At 44.2% G+C, this 24131-nt stretch overlaps 1 pseudogene; it reads left to right on the forward strand.

Moving 5' to 3' along the window:
• The first annotated feature begins 5734 nt into the window (after positions 1–5734).
• Positions 5735–17403, forward strand: LOC127922543 (kelch-like ECH-associated protein 1B; annotated as a pseudogene).
• The last annotated feature ends 6728 nt before the right edge of the window (positions 17404–24131 follow it).

Below are 24131 nucleotides of genomic sequence, written 5' to 3' on the forward strand. Positions count from 1 at the left end.
TGATATTAGCTTTTTCTGCGCATAATGTTCAAATCATTTATTTATAAGTGACTTTGTTGAGCTTCAAATCAATCAATTTGAGATATTTTCCCCTGATGTGAATGGGATTTGTGCCACAAATACTAAAATGCGGAATGTGGAACCAGTGCCAGGAAACTAAACTGAAGCATGAATTGCTGTCATAACTTGTCCATAGACTGCTTACAGGGTAAGGAAACCATTGTCATTTTATCATTTGGGTCAACTAACCCTTTAATGAGTTCCCTTGTACCTATTGCTGCGTTTCGTGCTAGTCGGATCAAAGAAACGGACATTTCCAACTTGTTAACTGCTTGAACGCGGCACGTGTATAACTACAACCAGTTAGCAAGTCGGAAATTGTGGAGTTTCCTAGTTCCAACTAGCACGTGAACGGGTCCTTTTAACTGCAGGCTTTTCTTTGGGTGCTGAAATCTGTCGTTTTTATTAAAACGGCATTTTTTATGTGAATCTGTCAAATTGCACCCGTAATCGACAGTCTTTCGATGGAGTAAGAAGTTACGACTTCAAGCGTGCACCACAACACGATACTTTTATCCATTCTTTAACGCTTACTGTGTACCTGTGCTTGTCCTGATTGTTATAGAGTTGTCAGTTGAATTTGGAATGCATATTTTGATAAAATTGCATTCTATACGTCCGCTTCCAAAACTGAAAGTCTGTCCGGCCATGATGGGCTGCACCTTATCATTTAACAAATAGCTCCCTTGGCAGGGTTCATGTAAAATGCTACTTTTATAAATAAAATACAGATCTGAGTCTTTCACTCATTATTCTTGTCACGCCTTGGTCATTGTATTTTGTGTTTTCGTTATATATTTGGTCAGGCCAGGGTGTGACATGGGTTTATTGTTGTTGTATTTCATATTGGGGTTTTGTATTTGGGATCGCGGCTGATTAGGGGTGTTGTATAAGCTTGGCTGCCTGAGGCGGTTCTTAATCAGAGTCAGGTGATTCTCGTTGTCTCTGATTGGGAACCATATTTAGGTAGCCTGGTTTTGCTTTGTATTTCGTGGGTGATTGTTCCTGTCTCTGTGTAGTGTTCACCAGATAGGCTGTAATTAGGTTTCACGTTCCGGTTGTTGTTTTTGTATTTGTTTAGTTATTTCATGTATCGTCATTCTCTTCATTAAAGAACATGAGTATCAACTACGCTGCATTTCAGTCCGACTCTCATTCCACAAACGAAGAACGCCGTTACAATTCTTGTTAAACAGAAACCCCAAACATATGGCAGCAGATCCACAAGGTCTGCCATGAGAGGTGATTTAAGGAAAAGCACCTTTAGTAAATCCGCTTTCTCTGTGAGAGCTTCCCCATGTCTGGAATACACTGCCATCAGACACACAACTGCACCACCTATCACACTTCCACAAAACGTATGAATACATGGCTAAAGGTCAATCAGATTTGTGATCATAATCAATAGATGTGTATTGCCGCTTTCCATGTTGTCTGTAGCTTGTGAGGTGTGGAAACACTTTGTTGCTTTTATGAATTTTGCCTTGCTGCTTTTGTTCTGTTGCTCTGTCTGTCTGCTACGCCTTGCTTGCTTGTCCTATGTTGCTCTGTCTGTATGCTGTCGTGCTACTTGCTTGTCCTATGTTGCTCTGTCTGTATGCTACGTCTTGCTTGTCCTATGTTGCTCTGTCTGTATGCTACGTCTTGCTTGTCCTATGTTGCTCTGTCTGTATGCTACGTCTTGCTTGTCCTATGTTGCTCTGTCTGTATGCTACGTCTTGCTTGTCCTATGTTGCTCTGTCTGTATGCTACGTCTTGCTTGTCATATGTTGCTCTGTCTGTATGCTACGTCTTGCTTGTCCTATGTTGCTCTGTCTGTCTGCCATGTCTTGCTTGTCCTATGTTGCTCTGCGTGTGCTCACTGCTCAATGATTGTCTATATTGTAATTGTTTTTAATAACCTGCCCAGGGACTGCGGTTGAAAATTTGCCGGCTGGCTAAAACCGTCACTTTTACTGAAACGTTGATAACTGCACTGTCCCTGTAAAAATAAAATATACTCACTCAATAGTAAACCAAGAAAAGCTTGCAGCTACACAGAACAAACGGGTACAAGGAAACAATTAAAGAATTTACATTTTTACAAGTATCGACTGATGGTGACTCGATGTAGTTGGAGGTAGCCTAGAGTCCACCTACACTCGTCGCAACTCAACTCCATCGAGATGCACACTGAGTGTACAAAACATCAAGAGCACCTGCTCTTTCCATGACAGATGGACCAGGTGAAAGCTATGATCCCGTATTGATGCTGCTTGTTAAATCCACTTCAGTCAGTGTAGATGAAGGTTAAAGACCAGAAGGATTTTTAAGCCTTGAGACAATTGAGACATGGATTGTGTATGTGACATTCAAAGGGTGAATGGGCAGAAGACACAATATTTAAGTGCCTTTGAACAGGGTATGGTAGTAGGTTTGTGTCAAGAACTGCAACCCTGTTGGGTTTTTCACGCTCAACAGTTTCCCGTGTGTATTAAGAATGGTCCACCACCCAAAGGACATCCGGTCAACTTGACTCAATGCTTCTCACAGTTTTGTCAACATGGGCCGGCATCCCGTGGGAACACTTTTGACACCTTTGTAGAATCCATGCTTCGACAAATTACGGCTGTTCTGAGGGCAAATCAATATTAAGGTGTTCTTAATGTGTTGTGCACTGGTGTATATATCATCGTTGAGTAAACACCGCTAGTTGAGGGGTGAGTTCTTCCATGATGAGTACACTATGTGAGTTGTCAGAGGAGTGTTGAGCAACAGGCTACTATTAAACTGTGACATTTCTTTCTCAAGGAACTGTGAGGATAGGCCTTCCATGAGATTTTACACAACAGACACACAATATAGGTCTACTTACCACTAGGCCTACTACTGCTGCTGTGTAGCCTACATCTAGGTAGAACTCCTACATCTCCTCGTTAAGCTATATTTCCTCGTTAAGCCAGAACTCCTACATCTCCTCGTTAAGCTATATTTCCTTGTTAAGCTAGAACTCCTACAGCTTATATTTCCTCGTTAAGCCAGAACTCCTACATCTCCTCGTTAAGCTATATATTTCCTAGTTAAGCCAGAACTCCTACATCTCCTCGTTAAGCTATATTTCCTAGTTCAGCTAGAACTCCTACATCTCATCGTTAAGCTAGAAGTCCTACATCTCCTCGTTAAGCTATATTTCCTAGTTCAGCTAGAACTCCTACATCTCATCGTTAAGCTATAATGGGTAACTATACATTCCTACAATGCAGCGCCCTTTTCTTACCCCAGGAAGTATCACTTCTTTAGTGTAAAATGTGGAATCCAAAAGGATGTAAATATAAGGTCAGGTGTCCTTTTACCTTAAATATGGATATTGAAACTGAATTTGAATGCATTTGGAACTGTTTTCTTAGTGGATGTAGGTGTTTTGCCATATCTCTGGGTGTTATTCATCAACTTCCACAATAAATATATGCCATAAAATAATCTTTCTATAGTCCTAGTTAAATTCTCTCTCAATGTTTTTTTTCATGATTATTGTATTTTATTAAAGATTGTCTGTGTATCCCTGATCCCTTTTCACCCTGTTAGTTTGTTGTAATTATCCATTTAAGAAAACAACCCCTTAATTTATTTGGTGAGGGAACAACAGCGCAAAGCTAAATAAATATAAACACTCAGTTGGATCTATTTGTATATTGTTTCATGTTAGTCTATGTCCAACTCATAAATGTCCACCCTGTTAAAATATGTTTGATGTAGAAGTAATTTAAGCTCAATCTTGCTCACTCACAGTGCGATGGCTAATTTAGGCTCAACATTTCCACCCTGTTAGGTTCCACCCTGTTAGGATTATGCTCTTAACCGGTTAAAAAAAATAGTAATAATTAAGTGCCTGAGCTTGACCAATATGTTTATCTGAAAGTCAAAAGTCCTTTTTCTGAACTTTTTTCTAAAGTTACAAGGTCCAAAAGGCACTGCATTGTAGGAACGACCTAACTTGACTTTAGTGAGGCCTACACACTGTAATAATATATCAGACCGTGTCCAATGTAAGCATTGTCTTCATTACAGAGAATGGTCCAACCACATAATATTAGTCTAATCTTGGTTTCACTTCAGTGAGTTGTACAGGATTTCATGTGATATAGAGGGAGGGTAGTAGAATTACCTAGATAGAGCTGTAGGTAGGCAGACCATACAACTAGGCTGCCCAAATGGCACCCTGTTCCCTACACTTTTAGAAAAAAATGGTTCCAAAAGGTTAATTCGGCTGTCCCCATAAGATAACAACCTGTTTTTGGTTCCAGGTAGAACACTTTTGGTTCCAAGTATAACTGTTTTGGGTTCCATGTAGAACCCTTTCCACAGAGGGCAATACATGGAACCCAACATGGTTATACATGGAACCAACAAGGGTTCTTCAAAGTGTTCTCTTATGGGGACAGTCAAGAACCCTTTATATTCTAGGTGGTACCTTCTTTTCTAAGAGTTTACATAGTGCACTACTACTAGAGTCCTATAAGCCCTGGTCAAATGTAGGGCATTATATAGGGAATAGGGTGCCATTTGGGAGGCATGTAGGCCAGAACTTGTCCTCCAGCCCTTCAGTTCAGCCAGTCAGTTCTCTTATCTGCTTGTACAGGTAATCATTATGTGCAAAACGTAACATTGCAGTTATGTTACCCACTCCAGGCCAGAGCAGCTGCAATAACACGATAACAATTGTTGCTGAGTAACTATGACTCTCTATAGTGACTTTTTTGTATTGGCCTAGTTGTGAACGAACAGGCTTAACACCTGTATAGCCTGTAGCTTACTTATTTTGTGTGTGTGTGTGTGTGTGTGTGTGTGTGTGTGTGTGTGTGTGTGTGTGTGTGTGTGTGTGTGTGTGTGTGTGTGTGTGTGTGTGTGTGTGATTATTTTCCTACTCTCCACTGCTGTAGCCAGATTGGTCACAGGACAGTCCAGGGAAGAAAAAAAACACTCAGTCACGATGACTAATTCAATTCTGCCCTAATTTAAGTCACTCACTCCGTCTTCCTCAGTAGGAAAGTACGTCACTCGGCTCAGACTCTCGACCAGTGGTTGGGCTATCTTACCCACTCCCCGCCAGAGCTGGGTTCAGACTCTTTTACAAACCTTTCAAATACGCTGAGCATTTGCTCTAGTCTGCCTGAAGAGCCAGATGGGTGGGGTTTGCACTTTTGAGACATCTCTATTGGTTCCATTGCAGCAGGTACGCTCAGTCAAGCATAGATGCAATATTTGAAATGTTTTCTAATGGTATTTGAACCCAGGTCTGAGGGGGGGAGGAGAGAGAGACTCTGCATTCCCTTGTGTGGAATCTGTGGAGACACCCAAGCTCTCCTAGAGCTGTGATGTTGTCTCAAAGCACATTGACTCTAGTCACAGTGACTAAGAGAAACTGTGACTCCTCCCAAGAGGATCCATGAGTGTGACTGTAAACTCTTTGATTACCTTAAAGGTATATCTATCTATGTTGTATCTCTTCCTGTTCTAGGACACTTTTGTTCTGACTGGAGTGATTGAGGTTGGATGGCTTCTGTAATGTTATTTAGCTGAGTCATTCGCTTGTCGTAGAACATACTAAATCACTCTCGAAAATGAAAGTTCTATCTGTTTTGATCAGACATGAAATCAGTGCTAAAAACAAATTAAGGAAGATGGTGAACAAGCTATGAAGGTAAGATACTGACATTTTGGTGCAGGTAGATAGCCAAGTAGCGCAAAAACATTATTTAAATATTGTCAGTACGATATATCATCAAAATGTATATCCCGATATGAAAATGTATTTCTTTCTTTCCCCATCACTATTAGATGAACCCTATCCACCCTAACACCTAACTGTCCTGTCTTTTCTCTTCTCTCTGTAGTTGCCAACGGCACCAGACCTTCCCAGTAAATACAACAGTGCATTGAGATTCCAGAACGGGGCGACTTCTGGGAAAGCTTCTAGAGTGGAGCAACTGATCAACCAAAACTAAACTGAGCTCTCCCTCATTCCTGAATCCTCAGGGCTGCTAGCTTACGCTGACGACATTTTTGGCACCTGCTCTTTTTTCTTCCTCTACAGAGTTTTAGAGTTTCCACCCCTCTACTACCCTATCCTTGTCCCTCTTCTACCCAACTCCTGGCAGAAGTGTAGCTCCATGAGCTAAGTCCTGATTTACAATTATGACCATTGAAGATGCAGTAGTATATCAGTGTCTGTTTGTTGGGCCTCAGAGCGAAAAAAGGAATAAGCAAGTAGTTGGACTGAGAAGATGTCAGAGTACTCAGACACATCTGTCTGTTTTTCTGACTGTTGCGTGACTCTTTTGTTCAGGAAGTTCCCCTTTAGGAGAAAAACATATCATCAACAAGCGGACGTGAATAACAGTAATTCTCATCACTGCCTTTTCGGACTCGCTTACATACCTCCTGCCAAAAAGACCATACGCCTTGCTGTTCCTTTAATTAAAAGAGAAAGAGAAGTTTACTCAAGGGCAGGTGGGAGAGAATCTAGAACACTGATGTCATAAATCGTGGTGGATAAATTTACTGGGCCTGGTTATAACATACATAACCATGACTGGCAGTTCATGTAGAATAAGTATTTTTAAAGTTTTAAGAATAGCACCTGATTGTGCACTATGGCTGGGCTTGTGGAATAAGTAAGACTGTATTTAAAACTCATATAGACACAATGGCTGGAATTGAAGAATAAGAAGTAAGGATAAGAAACCGTTTTCGGACCTTTCTAAGAAAGCCGATTTAGTACTTGAACTCTACAGTCACAGACATACATTCAACCAAAAACAACAAAGACTCTAGGAAAAGGGTCGTTTGCCTGAATAACCGATGATCAGGTCCTCCAGTTTTGAGACATCTTATTAGTTTCCATTCAGTGAGCAAGGATGTCCGCAGTCACTCCCAACACTGCCTTGAAATGTTTTCTAATCAACAGAAGCCCCCAGCGTCTTCGCCAGTCAGGAGACTCTAGCATTCCTTGTGTGGAATCTGTGGAGACACCTAGACTCTCAAGAGCTAATGATTTTGTCTCAAGACGAGAGACTCTAGTCACGGTGACTGAAACTGTGACTCTTTCCTCCCTGGAAGGATCAGCTGTGTGATCGAAGCTCTTTGAGCAACCTTGGAGGCCGTATATCTATCTACAAGGTGTGTAGCATTGTTCTGAACACTTTTGTTCTGACTGGAGTGATTGAATCAAGAACGCCCGACTTCGATCACTCGTCCCCTGGCGATACGGGCCCAGGCCCTCTTCTAGTCCTCATGCTTTGTCTATCTCCAGATGTGTTTCTGTCTGTGAAACTCTCCTGCAAATGCCGGGGGACTATAAGTCATCCATCTTTAAAGCCCACTGAAGCTGTTTTTTTATTTATCTCAAATCGCTTTGGGTAATACAATGAGAAACTTACTGTGATTGTTTTCAATTAAAATAGTCAAAAATAAGCAAAAATAGCTTCCTGCAAAGAGCAATTTTCTCAAGCAAGAATTTTGATAGGACTGTCTGAGAGTAATCTGAATCAGAGGAAACTGATACAGTTGATATGTTTGAGATATCAAGCTGACAGTTCACGTCTACAGGTGCTGGTACTGCTCCTTCCGGTCTTCGAGCCATGTTCACCAAACGGCCTGAAGGAGTGGGATGGAGGTGGTGCCCATCGAGGGGATACACCCCGGTGAAAGCAAACACATTTATAAGACTTGCCACAGGCATGTAATAAACCTTTCTAGCTGTTGGTCTAAAGTAAAGTGTTAACCAATTTCTAGAAACCAACTGCATTTTCATGTAAGTAATAGTAGTGAAGACTGGATAGATGAGGGGGCCTGCATAAGGAAGGGCAGGGAAGGCTGCCTTTCATCCAGGTGTGTCAGTAGAGCTGACTTTAGAAGTCCCAGTTGTAATTATCCACGCGTATTCAAGATAGAACAGTCCTCCACGTTTTCCTACGAGGGACCAAAGACTGACTCATAAGAAAGACAGTTGTATTTCAGTAAAATATGCTCACACACACACACCACCTGCTTTTTATCGCTGGCTTCTTTGTTCCAGTTGGTGCCAGACAGCCCCACTGAGTTATCTCCCAGAGATCGTAATCATGCCGCTGCCTTTAGACATGCAGACACGCACCAGACACACCAAGCTTACAGAGAGATGGATTAGCTATGCTGACTAATGAGGAACTGATAAACAGCAGCCTTCTGACTGCTCTCTCTGCCTATTAGGCTCATTAACTGTATGAAAGGTTGCCACAGAAAAGGCACAACTTTAGGTATTTATTGTGTTACTATTTTTATTTGCGAATTGTCTTACTTTGTCTAACTCTGCATTGTTGGGAAAGGGCTCGAACTACATTTCACGGTGAAGTCTACACCTGTTGTATTCAGCGCATGTGACAAGTCATAATTTGATTCGATTGGTTTTATTTGATTGTGTAGTTCCTCAGTACTGAGGCAGATTGTCAGTCTGGAACATGCCACAATAATGATAAAATTAGCTGGGCCTCCGGGTGGCGCAGTGGTTAAGGGCGCTGTACCACCAGACCGGGTTCGCGCCAGGCTCTGTCGCAGCCAGCTGCGACCGGGAGGTCCTGGGGGTGACGCACAACTGGCCTAGAGTCGTCCGGGTTAGGGAGGGTTTGGCCGGTAGGGATATCCTTGTCTCATCGCGCACCAACGACTCCTGTGGTGGGCCGGGCGCAGTGGGCTAACCAAGGCTGCCAGGTGCACAGTGTTTCCTCTGACACATTGGTGCGGCTGGCTCCGGGTTGATGCGCGCTGTTAAGAAGCAGTGCGGCTTGGTTGGGTTGTGTATCGGAGGACACATGACTTTCAACCTTCGTCTCTCCCGCAGCCCACGGGAGTTAGAAGCGATGAGACAAGATAGTAGCTACTAAACAATTGTATACCACAAAATTGGGGAAAAAAAGGGGTAAAAATCTATATATTAAAAAAAATAATAATGATGTAATTGACCCTTTCTGTCTTCTGTCTCTTCTAACTGTCCTAACTACACTCGTCTCATCTCTCTCTCACCTGTCCTCCACTCTCTTTTCATCTGTCCCATCTCTTCTCTCCATCTCCAATCTTTTCTCTTCCTCTTCTCTCTCTGCAAATCCCTCCTCTCTCTCCACATGACCCTCCTCTCTCCAGGTGATGGGCCGGTTGATAGAGTTTGCCTACACGGCCAGCATCTCTGTTGGGGAGAAGTGTGATCCACGTCATGAACGGGGCGCCGTCATGTACCAGATCGACAGCGTGGTCAAGGCCCTGCGACTTCCTGGTCACGCAGCTGGACCCTAGCAACGCCATCGGTATACAAAGCCGCCTGAGTGATCAGCGGAGCTCCATCAGAAAGCTCGGAATATATCTACATGAACTTCAGCCAGGTATGTGGTGTAGATACTGTCTTCTGATTTGAGCTTAAATATCTACTTCCCGGGTCGATGACCTCATGATACTATTTTTATGTCTCGGCATCTAGTATGAAGGAAGTTGGAGGTAGTTTCAAGCCAAAGCTAACAAGCATGTTATGACCAATTTGTAAGTCGCTTCCTGGATAAGAGCGTCTGCTAAATGACTTAAATGTAAATGTAAATGACCTCTAATATCCTTCATACTGGACACAGAGACATAAAATGGTATCCACGAGTTAATCTGCCTCTGGGGAAGTAAATAACAAGCTTCATCGCCAACATCCCAAGTATCCTTTTAAAACAGTTAGCTTTAGCCCCCTCACAACTGATTCAGGATCAGCTTTGCCTAACCTCGTTTCTTTGGGTTTTGCGATTCTCGAAAACCATAGCGAGAGAGATCCTTAAACTCATGAGGGAGTGAACAAGTACACACTTCGGAGAGAATGATAGTCCTTCCCCCCCTCCCGAGTTGAAAAGTTCAGTATCCAGAGCATGCTCACTGTTGATGGTACGAAGTGTTTCACCATGACACTTTGCTCCTTGACCCCTATGGGTTTCCCCAGAAATAACCACGCCACCTGACTCCGATCAGTTGAAATAATTCAAGCGGATACTGTGCGTGTCTCCATCTTCATTTGATATGGATGAGTCATTCAGTCAACCTTATCGTTAGTGTCGTGTCACCGTCAGGCCATTCAGCTGCTATACAGATTAATGGCTTTTCTCAGATCTGTAGTCTCTTCCTGTAACTTGAAAGCCAGAGTCCGTTTCCTCAACTGACTCACTGTGTTTAGTTAAGGGAAACGTCAAGGCTTTGTGAGGGTGGAGCACCACCACCTGCACCACAGCGTGTCATCACTGAACAAATAGTCTCAGCTGTTACTTTGCACCATCTTCGTTTCTTTTCTGCTTTGGCCCTTGAACCCTCAACATGAATAATCCTACTATTGTGTGGTAGTGGGTTAGGTGTGTGTGTTGGGTTAGTTTTGTGCGTGAGTTGGGTGAGTCGTGTGGAATCAGCGCGTTGTGGGCGGGCTCAAGGGGGTTTACCTGTATGTTCAATGTAGAGGCAGTCAGTCTGCATGACTTCACAGGAGTCAGACTGAAACTGTAACCATGGAAGAGCTGGTTAACAGGAAGAGATGTCTCATATATATTCTGCAAAGATCACTGATTGTCTCTCTCTCACACACGCACACGCGCACGCACGCACACACACACACACACACACACACACACACACACACACACACACACACACACACACACACACACACACAACCAAAAGAATGATCATGAGTCATAATAAGATGAATACCAAAGGTGTACTGTGTGATTCAGTGTACTCCATTGAATAAAAATGTTTTCAAAATGCTGGTTACTCCCTTTTAATTCTAAAAGCCTAACAATTGCCCATGAACCATATCCAACAACCCCTTGTTATTCTCCATGACTTCATTTTAGACTGGCAACCAAGTGATGCCTTTCTTAGAACAGCCTCCTCTCTCCTCCTCTCACCTTTAGGTGGCGACCCAGGAGGAGTTCTTCAACCTCTCCCAATGCCAGCTGGTCACTCTCATCAGCCGCGACGAACTCAACGTGCGCTGTGAGTCGGTGGTCTTTCAGGCTTGTGTGGCGTGGGTCCGGTACGACCGGGAGAACCGGCGGCCCCACGTCCAGGCCCTGCTCCAGGCCGTGCGGTGCCACTCCCTCACCCCACACTTCCTCCAAGCCCAGCTGCAGTCTCTGGAGTGGGACGACCAGTGTAAAGACTACCTGGCTCAGATCTTCCAGGACCTCACCCTCCACAAGCCCACGAAGGTGAGATGGTTGGTTGGTATTTTGGGTAATAAAACCTGTTTACAGTTAAAGTTCTAAACCCTCCATTGTTTCTGATGTGCATCAATGACCTTGCTGCTGTATCTAACACTTAACGTCCAATACTGATGCCAAGAACCCTGATTAAATCAAGTTTTTTAAAAACTACAAAGCCAACCTCCCGAGTGGCGCAGCGGTCTAAGGCGTCACTACAGACCCGGGTTCAATCCCAGGCTGTGTCACAACCGGCCGTGACAGGGAGTCCCGTAGGGCGGTGCACAATTGGCCCAGCGTCGTCTAGGTTAGGGGAGGGTTTGGCCGGGGTGGGGGGCTTTACTTGGCTCATCGCTCTCTCCTTGTGGCGGGCCGGGCTCCTGCAGGCTGACTTCGGACGTAAGTTGAACAGTGTTTCCTCCAACACATTGGTGAAGCTGACTTCCGGGATAAGCGGGCGGGTGTTAAGGAGAGTGGTTTGGCGGGTCATCGACCTTCGCCTCTCCAGAGCCCGTTGGGCAGCGATGAGACAAGATCGCAATTGACATTGGGAGGGAAAAAAGGGGATAAATATATATTTCCAATGCATTTGTCTCCAAGGTAATCTCCTGATGGATCAATTGATTGATACATTTATGTGGTCCTCCTAGGTGATCTCGTGCCGCACGCCCAAAGTGCCCCAGCTCATCTACACGGCAGGGGGATACTTCCGTCAGTCCCTGTCCTATCTGGAAGCCTACAACCCCTGTACTGGGGCCTGGCTGAGGCTAGCTGACCTTCAGGTCCCCCGGAGTGGCCTGGCTGCCGTGGTCATCTCTGGGCTGTTCTACGCTGTCGGAGGAAGGAACAACGCTCCTGACGGGAATATGGACTCCAACACGTTGGATTGTTATAATCCCATGAACAACTGCTGGTTGCCTTGTGCTCCCATGAGTGTACCCAGGAACAGGATAGGAGTGGGGGTGATTGACGGGGATGATCTATGCTGTCGGAGGGTCGCATGGATGTATTCATCATAACAGCGTGGAGAGGTTCGTGGAACTGAGATCTGATTGGGTGGTTTGATGAAGGGAGCGGGAGTTGCGTTTTGTGTCCTTAGGTTGGGGTTATGATTGGTTAGGTATGTAGGATTGGAACAGTTTGCGCCATAGGACTTGGTATTTTCTGTGCGGAGCAAAGTGATGTTATACAAGGAAGTAGCTCAGCAAAAAAGAAACACCCTTTTTCAGGACCCTGTCTTTCAAAGATAATTTGTAAAAAAAAAAATCAAAATAACTTCACAGATCTTCATTGTAAAAGGTTTAAACACTGTTTCCCCATTCTTGTTCAATGAACCATAAACAATTAATGAACAAGCACATGTGGAACGGTCGTTAAAGACACTAACAGCTCACAGACGGTAGGCAATTAAGGTCACAGTTATGAAAACGTAGGACATTAAAGAGGCCTTTCTACTGACTGAAAACACCAAAAGAAAGATGCCCAGGGTTCCTGCTCATCTGCGTGAATGTGCCTTAGGCATGCTGCAAGGAGGCATGAGGACTGCAGATGTGGCCAAGGCAATAAATTGCAATGTCCGTACTGTGAGACGCCTAAGACGGGGAGACAGGACGGACAGCTGATCATCCTCCCAGTGGTAGACCACGTGTAACAACACCTGCACAGGATCGGTACATCTGAATATCACACCTGCGGGACAGGTACATGATGGCAACAACAACTGCCCGAGTTACACCAGGAACACACAATCCCTCCATCAGTGCTCAGACTGTCCACAATAGGCTGAGAGAGGACTGAGGATTTGTAGGCCTGTTGTAAGGCAGGTCCTCACCAGACTTTACCGGCAACAGTGTCACCAAAGGGCACAAACCCACCGTCGCTGGTCCAGACAGGACTGGCAAAAGTGCTCTTCACTGACAAGTTGCAGTTTTGTCTCACCAGGGGTGATGGTTGGAATCGTGTTGATCGTCGAAGGAATGAGCGTTACACCGAGACCTGTACTCTGGAGCGGGATCGATTTGGAGGTGGAGGGTCCGTCATGGTCTGGGGCGGTGTGTCACAGCATCATCGGACTGAGCTTGTTGTCATTGCAGGCAATCTCAACTCTGTGCGTTTAAGGGAAGACATCCTCCCTCCCTCAAGTGGTACCTTCCTGCAGGCTCATCCTGACATGACCCTCAGCATGATAATGTCACCAGCCATAATGCTTATTCTGTGCATGATTTCCTGCAAGACAGGAATGTCATTGTTGGCCATGGCCAGCGAAGAGCCCGGATCTCAATCTCATTGAGCACATCTGGGACATGTTGGATCGGAGGGTGAGGACTAGGGCCACCCCCCCAGAAATATTTGGGAACTTACAGGTGCCTTGGTGGAATCTCACAGCAAGAACTGGAAAATCTGGTGCAGTCCATGTGGAGGAGATGCACTGCAGTATTTAATGCAGCTGGTGGCCAAACCAGATACTGACTGTTACCCTCCCCCTTTGTTCACATACACATTATTACATTAGTCACATGTCTGTGGAACCTGTTCAGTTTATGTCTCAGTTGTGTGAATATTTGTACCAAGATTCAACATGTTAAGTTTGCTGACTTCTTTTTTGCTGAGTTTATATACAGTATATATATTTTTATCTCAAGGAAAGTATTTGTTGTTTGTGCCTAAAAATAAACCAGGAAGAAATTACTTTGATGTCACGATTTTCCAACCTCACACTAAATATAGTCCAGTTGGTTGATTTTGTGGGCGTGCCTCTATCCTGCTCCGCAGGTTTTGTCAGTGTGTTTGACTGACTGTGTCTGTCTCTCCCATCCTCAGGTATGACCCAGACAGGGACCAGTGGCACCTGGTGGCCCCCATGTTGACACGGCGTATCGGGGTGGGCGTGGCGGTCATCAACCGGCTGCTGTACGCGGTGGGAGGGTTCGACGGCACACACCGCCTCTCCTCCTCAGAGTGTTATAACCCAGAAAGGGATGAGTGGAAGAGCATGGCTGCCATGAACACTGTGCGCTCTGGGGCAGGTGAGGAACAAAGGGACCACATTGACTTTGGACAGGATTTACGGTCTGATTCTCTATGCTTCTCTCGACGCATGTACTTAAGGCATGGACAGGAATATGGTGGAAACTCTCCAGCCATGCTTTCACAAATCCAATGTTTTCAAATCGATTTTAAATGCATTTTCCTGTGTAAAGGGTGGAGATTCAGAGTGAAACCTGCGTGTAGACCTAAAGTTCCACCTGTGTCAAGAAGGCCCTTCTAATAATGAACTTTGACCCATATCAGGTGTGTGTGCGCTGGGGAACCGTATCTACGTGATGGGGGGCTACGACGGCACCAACCAGCTGAACACAGTGGAGCGCTACGACGTTGAGACTGACACCTGGAGCTTTGCAGCCTCCATGAGGCACCGACGCTCCGCCCTGGGGGTCACCGCGCACCATGGGAAGATCTATGTACTGGGTGGGTATTGTAAAAGCAGGTTCTACTGCAACAATGCTTTAGCGTAATTATGAGTTATTTGCTTCGGGGCAAGAATTCTTTCTTTGAACACCATAAACAAAACCCCGGAGTCCTCCCCAAATACCCATTTTGTTTTTTCTAATACATTGACAGAATCAACCCCCATATGATGTGCAGTATTTAGTACCACAGTGTTTAGGTCACATTTAGTTTTCTAGTGTCGAAGTGACAGAGAGAAGCATATCTTATTGTTTTTATTTATTGATTTATTTAGTTGATTTTTTTATATATTTTTTTTCATTTGTCGAGAGACCTATCTGGTGGTGTCTCACGGAATTGCAGGACTGATTATTGGCAAGTCAGTTTATAATTGGCAGCTAGCTCCATTTGAATGATACAGCAGCAACACCTGGTCAACAGCATCGGCTTTTAGGCCTCCTGCTCCGTCTCCTAGAGGGAAGCGGTGTGAGGTGATGCAGAGGGTGCCGCAGGGCGCCTTTAGGCCTCCTGCTCCGGCTCCTAGAGGGGAAGCGGTGTGAGGTGATGCAGAGGCGCTCGTAGGGAGGGCCTCCTGCCCGGCTCCTAGAGGGAAGCGGTGTGAGGTGATGCAGAGGCTCGCCTCGCAGGGCGCTTTAGGCCTCCTGCTCCCCGGCTCCGTAGGGAGCTTTAGGCCTCCTGCCCGGCTCCTAGAGGGAAGCGGTGTGAGGTGATGCAGAGGCTCGCCTCGTAGGGAGCTTTAGGCCTCCTGCTCCGGCTCCTAGAGGGAAGCGGTGTGAGGTGATGCAGAGGCTCGCCCTCGTAGGGAGCTTTAGGCCTCCTGCTCCGGCTCCTAGGGGAAGCGGTGTGAGGTGATGCAGAGGCTCGCCTCGTAGGGAGCTTTAGGCCTCCTGCTCCGGCTCCTAGAGGGAAGCGGTGTGAGGTGATGCAGAGGCTCGCCTCGTAGGGAGCTTTTAGGCCTCCTGCTCCGGCTCCTAGAGGGAAGCGGTGTGAGGTGATGCAGAGGCTCGCCTCGTAGGGAGCTTTTAGGGTCCGGCTCCTAGAGGGAAGCGGTGTGAGGTGATGCAGAGGCTCGCCTCGTAGGAGCTTTTAGGCCTCCGGCTCCTAGAGGGAAGCGGTGTGAGGTGATGCAGAGGCTCGCCTCGTAGGGAGCTTTTAGGGCCTCCGGCTCCTAGAGGGAAGCGGTGTGAGGTGATGCAGAGGCTCGCCTCGTAGGGAGCTTTTAGGCCTCCTGCTCCGGCCCTAGAGGGAAGCGGTGTGAGGTGATGCAGAGGCCGCCCTCGCAGGGCGCTTTTCAGGACTACTGCTGAGGTGTGGGGGTCTTATTTGCACTTTTACAGTCCCCCGAAGCATAACCCAGGTGGGTGCTACCAGCCTGATCTAGAGAGGAGGAGCTGTGAACATCGACAGACAACAAGGTACTTGATGAAGAGCTCCATGGCCTGTCTTGTCAGATGTCTCTACCTCCCTGCCTGGCTGTTCCATCAATGCTTCCTCCGGCGATAATACTACCTTTCTGAACTGCCCATGATGAAAGACCTTCGCCCAATAACTACCAGATCCTCCTACATTTTTTGTTGTTAAATTGTTTTGTTTTTAAAAGCAACTTTGCGATTCAACGTGTAATGAAAAGCACCATATAAAATGCATGTATTATTATTTACATTTGAGATACAATTCTCTTGTTATAAAAAGTGTTATAAATCCCATCCTATGTCCTAAAGAGTGCTTCTCCTCTCCTCCTCCGTTCTACAGGAGGTTATGATGGGAACACTTTCCTGGACAGCGTGGAGTGTTATGACCCGGAGACGGACACGTGGTCGGAGGTGACCCGCATGATGTCGGGCCGCAGTGGCGTGGGCGTGGCTGTTACCATGGAGCCCTGCCAAAAGGACCTGGCCCAGTGTCTGAAGCATGAGAGGACGGAGGTCACTGGCGGTTGTGAGGGTGTTAGTTTGGGGTGTTCAGGGACAGGAGGGGACTCTGGATCGCACCATAACTCCAGACACGGTGCCTTCAGCAAGGGGACTTGAGTCGTACGCTCTCCACCATCCCTGGCTCAGTCCTCTTCAGTCTTCCATGGAAAAGCTCCCAGCCTTGAATAGAAGACAGAAACACAGGTCTTCTGAAAAACACAAGATCGCAGAGGCCCTCCCTAGCCATGTTGGTTTCACACAACTTCAGTCATATGTGACAAGTTGTTTAATGATAAATTGTATATAGTTTATGATCTAGCACGTCGATTCACTCACTGTTCCCGTGATAACAATGCAGATGGACAAAGTCATAGAAATAGGAGTTCTAGATCGTTTAATCTGTTCAAATCTACTTCTATGTGCTCCATCCCATACCACCACAGTAGCACTATAGCGCCCCTCTTGACCAATGTTTCCCTGGTCTACACCAAGAGGAGAAAGGGCTGTACAATATATTTGAAAGGCTACTAACTAACCTCTGTCTACTAAATTAGTAGTCACTTTTTTCTATTTCAAGACCAGCCTGTGCAGATAAACCAAATATTTTGGGGAGGGGAAGAAATATAGAAAATTGCATACCTTCAAACAACAAGAAAGTGTAAGACAAAGTACCTTTTGCTGAGAATTTTCCTGAACAGCAGTAAATGCAAACTTGTAGTGTATTCAAGGTTTAAAAGGCTTCTAAAGTTTGAATTTTCCACTAAAATGTTAGATTTGATTTTACCTAATGAAAAATGTATCAACCCTACACAAAAATGTCCCTTAATTATAATCCACAAAATTCACATTTCCTGTTGCTGAATGATTATTTTCCTACTGTAGCAAACTGGCTCAAATTAAAGATCCTACATCTGTTTGGCAAAGTCTGTGGACAAATGGGGAATTTTAGGGTTTTCCTAATATAAGTGCCATTACTATGCCTGCTGGCATGATTACCACCATCAGTATACAGAACACTCTCTGGTGGCAAGAATGTTGGCCAAGGGTTGGAGACTTAACCTACAGTGGTCAAAGTAGGCCTAGAGAGCCCCAAGACTGAGTCTAGATACTATCGGCTCAGTAGCGCAAACCAACCATAAAGAATTTGTGGGACGGGAATGAACTGAAAAGTGTTTAGAGTAGGAACTCACAAGGACAGCCCACAAGGACAAAATAAGTGTCAATTAATATTCAAACATTACACACAAATATATCTCCAATCTCCCCCTGCGATTGTTTTGGGTTTTAACAATCGTACACACATCTGCCCAAACCACGGGTCAAGTGACCATTGTTGTGCATTAAGTCACATTTGATAATGTCACTAAATGGGAAGATGAGAAGAAAAGGGCTGCATCCCAAATGGCACCCTATTCCCTATGTCGTGCACTACGTTTGACCAGAGCCCTATGGACCTTATCAAGAGTAGTGCACTAAATATTTCCTGATGACTCGTACTGAATTGAATTCCGCTGCTTTCTCGATGGAGAAGGAATGTCAGTGGGCCGGAGCCTGCCAAAACTAAATTGGGAATAGAGTGCTATTTAGTACAGGCTACTTAAAGAAATGTATTTGTAACAGCGGTTTAATTAAACTACAAAGGTTTTTTTAAGTGATGTTTTGTACATTGATATTATATTCCAATGGAGTCTTGTACAGAAGAATTTAAGACCTGAGGTTTTTTATTTATTAATTTTGTCCCTTTTTTCTTGTTTGCTTTGACTGACTTCGACTTTGTATTACAATTGGACTCTGATATTGTTTTCCTGCTAATGAGAAGCATGCATTGTATTTAGGCATGCCTGTTGAATGCCTACATTTGTAAAGAAAGGTTGCCTCTTTTGAAAGGGACTTTTTTCCTCTTAGTAGTTAAAGAAATAGAATATTTAAAGAAATGCTTTGTACATTTTTCAGCAAACACTGTACAAAACACATTGTATATTAAAATATGTTTATTTTAACAGTGGCATGTGTTTCTTTGTCGAAATCCCAGTTCTGGGCTCATATTCACACAGTCTGATTTAGAAGTGCTGATTATAGGATACGTTTTTGCCTTTTCGATCAAAATGAAGAGGGTGATCTGAGCCTAGTTTAGCAATACTCCAATTAGCATTGAGAGAAAGGCACCTGGATCCGGTTCGTTAGAACCATCGATGAACTTGGCCTTCCGATACTTTCGGGAAACCGGGCCCTGATCAGGGAGTGTCTGCACAAGACAGTACAGTACGACTATGGGCAGAAACTGCTTCTCCAATAGAAATCCCCGATCACGCTCGTAGGCGATGTCATAGCGACTTTGGCTGGCTAAGATCATGCGCAGAGACACGTAATCGGTTCTAACCGTCGTCTCGCGTCAAATCAAAGGCATGCCTTTCGATATATCGTTGTTTTTGACGAACATGAGAACTTGTCAGTTTGTCACTTTCAGGAGGTTAGTCATAACATGCTCAGCTACTTAAGACATTGTCTCGAATCTCGGTTGTGCTTTTCAGATTTCGAAAACGTTTACAACCAAGGAATAATTTTTCCACTTCTCCAATTGACTTTTCTAACGCCAAACTCCGGCATGGTCTGCTTCACAAGCGTTCCCAGAAGTCTCGCAATATTGCACCTCTAGGTTTAGAAACTCTGTGGTTTGCATCGTGTTGCCACAAGATGGCGCCTAAACACAGATTTTCGTCATACCACCAGATGGCCACGATATCACAAGTTATTGATGATAACATTGATGATGTGGATTTTTGATTACATTTGCAATATTAAAATAATAGTTAACATATTTCACTAAGGGTTTGTTTCATATTTGTTCAATATTATTTCTTATTTTATAATAGCTGTAGGCTGTAAACCAAGTAATTAATTGTACGTACTGGCCATTCATGATGACTTGACATTTCACATTCCCTTGGTGAATCTGGCAGCGGAATGCAAAATAGGGACTGGGCTACAGTAGATTTAGATAAGTAGCCTAAACTGAACTCCATATACACTACATGACCAAACGTATGGGGACACCTGCTTGTCGAACATCTCATTCCAAAATCATGGGAATTAATATGAAGTTTGTACCCCCATTTGTTGCTACATCAGTCTCCACTCTTCTGGGAAGGCTTTCAGATGTTGGAACATTGCTGTGGGGACTTGCTTCCATTCAGCTACGAGCATTAGTGAGGTTCGACACTGATGTTGGGCAATTAGGCCGGGCTCGCACTCAGAGTTCCATTTCATCCCAATAGTGTTTGATGGGGTTGAGGCCAGTCAAGTTCTTCCACACAGATCTCGACAAACCATTTCTGTATGGACCTCGCTTTGTGCCCGGGGGTGTTGTCATGCTGTAACAGGAAAGGGCCTTCCCTAAACTGTTGCCATAAAATTGGAAGCACAGAATCATCTAGAATGTAATTGTATGCTGTAGCATTAAGATTACCCTTCAGTGGAACTAAAGGGCCTAACCCGAACCATGAAAACAGCCCCGGACCATTATTCCTCCTCCACCAAACTTTACAGTTAGCACTATGCATTGGGGCAGGTAGCGTTCTCCTGGCATCTGCCAAAACCAGATCGTCAGTAGTACTGCCAGATGTGGAAGAGTGATTCATCACTCCAGAGAACACTGCTCAAGAGTCCATTGGAGGCAAGCTTTACACCACTCCAGTCGACGCTTGACATTGCACATGGTTATCTGCGTTATTGTTATTGGGTGCTGCAATCTATAGTTTTAGCAAAAAATGGCATTTTATGTGATGCCTGTCAAATTGCGCAGCGAAATCCAATAGAGCTCGAAGTTTGCCACTTCAAGCATGCACTGCCAGTCTCATGGATAAAGATAAATTATTTAACGCTAACTGTGTACGTGTGCTTGTCCTGATTGTTATAGAGTTGTCAGTGGGTGTTGCAATCCATAGTTTTTTATATATATTTTTTTAAAGAAGGCATTCTATGCATCCCCTGCCAAAACTAAGCTGTTCCTTCTCTGTTAACAATGGCTCCCTTGGTGGAGGTCGCGTAAAATGCTATTTTTATTTTTTTTACTACTGGTTGCAGCACCCAAAGAAAATAACTCAGTTACACAGGCCAAACAGTTACAAGGTACACATTAAAGAATGGGCAATTCTGCAAGTATCGACTGATACTGACTCAATGTAGTCGGAGGTACACTCTGCCGACCCTCATCGCAACTCCGCTCCCTTGAAAAGTATACAGTTGAGTTATATAAATGACTATACAGACCAAGGAAGAAACAAAAAATGCTGAATAATAAAGATGATGCACTTCTCTTCATTCTAGATCAATGTCAAGGTGACATTCCTATTTAATAGCCTATGTAAGCAAAAAATAGACACATCCGTATAATTTTTTTGCCACACTGTCACTGGGTGGGCCAGTCAAAGGGAGATTAAGCGTCGGCGCGTCGTACGTATTTTAGGAGGCGGAAGGCTTGCATTACCTGTATGAACTTCGACAATCCTGTGTGGCGTGGTAGGCTACTGAACGAGACCTCACACTCAAACAACTATCTCAAACTTAAACTTGGGTCCATGTTGTCATCGACTAAAAGCCGAAAACAATAAGTATTTCCCCGCCTCAATAGCCAATTGACTTGACTGGCAGCGATGGGTCAGAGTTCTGATACTTTTTGTTAGGAGGGCAACTCGCGGATTTACCCCCCCGTGGATCTCGCACGAGCTCAGGTAAATTGCCCGCTCTGAAACAATTCATATCAGAAATATTTGAGAACTGTTGGTTCTTTAAACGTATTCTTTTTATTTCATACATTTGAACTTAAAAAATAACTCATTAATTGTTTTGAAAATATATTATGTGAACTCATACTTTTGTAAACGAAAATTGTGTATTCAATTTTGTCTGACAGATGCTTTTCTCACAAGGAATGGCAGGAGCCATAACGAACTGTGAATTAAATTGTCTCGTGCAATAAGCTGTATTTTCCTGATTCATTGTGTAGTGTACTGTAATACATGAGTCATAAAGTGTCCGTTTAAAAAATATAGGCAGGCTACCCAATAAAAGTGTAGGCTACTTTCACAAAGCATGTTGAAATGTTTATGGTTTTGGTCAATATAAGTAAAGTTTTCAGAATGAAATAGTTGCATTCTCAGTCATTAGCTAGGCTATTTGCTTTAAATACACTGACAGGAGGGAGACAAAATTACTAAGCCTGTTGTGAAATGGTCATGTACCTCTTGAATTTAAAACACCCAAAATATGATTACCTCAACTGTATCACTTTCCTTAGAGACCTCTGTTGATCAGCCATTGTTGTCTTGTCATACCGAACAAAAATATAAACACAATATGCAAACATTTCAAAGGTTTTACTGAGTTACAGTTCATATAAGGAAATCAGTCAATTGAAATAAATTCATTAGGCCCCAATCTATGGATTTCACATGACTGGGAATACAGATATACATCTGTTGTTCACAGATACCTTTAAAAAAGGTAGGGATGTGGATCTTGCCTAGTTAAATAAATAAATCAAAATGTAAATAAGAAAACCAGTCAGTATCTGGTGTGACCACCATTTGCCTCATCCAGTGCGACACATCTCCTTCACATAGAGTTGATCAGTCTATTGATTGTGGCCTGTGGAATGTTGTCCAACTCCTCTTCAATGGCTGAATGAAGTTGCTGGATATTAACGGGAACTGGAACACGCTGTCGTACACGTTGATCCAGAGCATCCCAAACATGCTCAATGGGTGAAATGTCTGGTGTGTATGCAGGCCATGAGAGTGGCCTTTTATTGTCCCCAGCACACGGTGCACCTGTGTGCACACAGGTTTAATCAGCTTCTTGATATGCCTCACCTGTCAGGTGGATGGATTGTCTTGGCCAAGGAGAAATGCTCACTAACAGGGATGTAAACAAATTTGTGCACAAAATTTGAGAGAAATAAGCTTTTATTGCATATGGGACATTTCTGGGATCTTTTGTTTGAGCTCATGAAACATGGGACCAACACTTTACATGTTGCGTTTATGTTTTTGTTCAGTGTACTTTGGCCACTTTGGACTAGAGTTCCGGCTACAGGCCGGCCCCTCATTTTCCCATGCAAGGCTCATAGATACTGTAGGAGACACCTCAGGAGAAAGATATTCTATTCCCTCCCCAACCCCTTTTGAAAACACAAAATAAATATTTCTTCCTAAATTATAGGTTATTATCAGGTAGAGACATGTTGCTTATAATCCAGTCTTTGTGTCAGATGAGTTTTCAAAGCAGGTTGACATTTAGTGTCATGAATCTTGCCCTGGAAGTTAGTCACGGGGCTGTGGCTAGTTGTATAAAGCAGGCAGACAGGCATTCGAGGCATTCAGTTACTGTCCGATTGAACATTAGAATTGGCTAAACGAGTGAGCTAAGAAACTTTGAGTGTAGTATGATCGTTGGTGCCAGGCGCACCGGATCCAGTATCTCAGAAACGTCCGCCATCCTGGGGTTTTCACGCATGACACTGTCTAGAGTTTACAGAAAATGGTGCAACAAACAAAATGGCCCCATCCTGCCTGGTATCAACGGTACAGGCTGGTGGCGGTGGTGTACTGGTGTGGGGAATTTTTTTCCTGACAAATGTTAGGTCCCTTGATAGCAATTGAGCAATAATTGAACCATGCACCAAAAAAGTCAGGCCGTTTGGAGGCAAAGCGGGGCCCGACCCAATACTCTATGGGTGTACCTAATAAATTGGCAATGTTTGTTACTCACATTCTTTACTCACCAAATTTTCGCTGAGCAACTATCTTCATTTACTCCCGTTACGGCCGGTATGCAATTCCAAAAAAGGTTGCTTGTAAATGTTTACTTAGACCTTTTTTGAAAGTACCTACCGGCCGTAACGGGGGTAAATGAAGATAGTCGCTCAGCGAAACTCTGGTGAGTAACAAACATATTTTGACATTATAACTCTTGCAGAGTTGGTGAATAAGAGTTTGAATCGGAGCTTCCTGGGTGCTAGAAAGGTCTCTAACGCACAGATACTGGGGCACCCTGTAGGCAGCTCTGCAGAGTGGTCACTAGCTGGCACAGCCACAAAGACATAAAATCAGATTTTAACCCTAACATTGACCACACTGCTAACCCTACTCCCTAACCCTAACTTTAAATACAGACCAAAAGCTAATTTTTACAATATAGTCAATTTTGACTTTACAGCTTGCCCATATAGCAGAAATCGTTCGGTTCTGCCTCCAGGACAAAATTCATGACAGTAAACGTCAACCAGCATCTTGTGGGGCAGGCTTACTATAACCTTAAACATGGATTTTTTTGTAATATAGTGACTATAACTAAAGCCATACATTATGTTGCTTATGATATGCTTATTTTTGTTTTAATGCTCAACTGGTCACTTTGTCATTATTTCTGCATTCTCTTCTTCCTCACTTTGCTACAGTGA

This window comes from Oncorhynchus keta, unplaced genomic scaffold (assembly GCF_023373465.1).
Source record: "Oncorhynchus keta strain PuntledgeMale-10-30-2019 unplaced genomic scaffold, Oket_V2 Un_contig_26212_pilon_pilon, whole genome shotgun sequence".
Taxonomy (NCBI): Eukaryota; Metazoa; Chordata; class Actinopteri; order Salmoniformes; family Salmonidae; genus Oncorhynchus; species Oncorhynchus keta.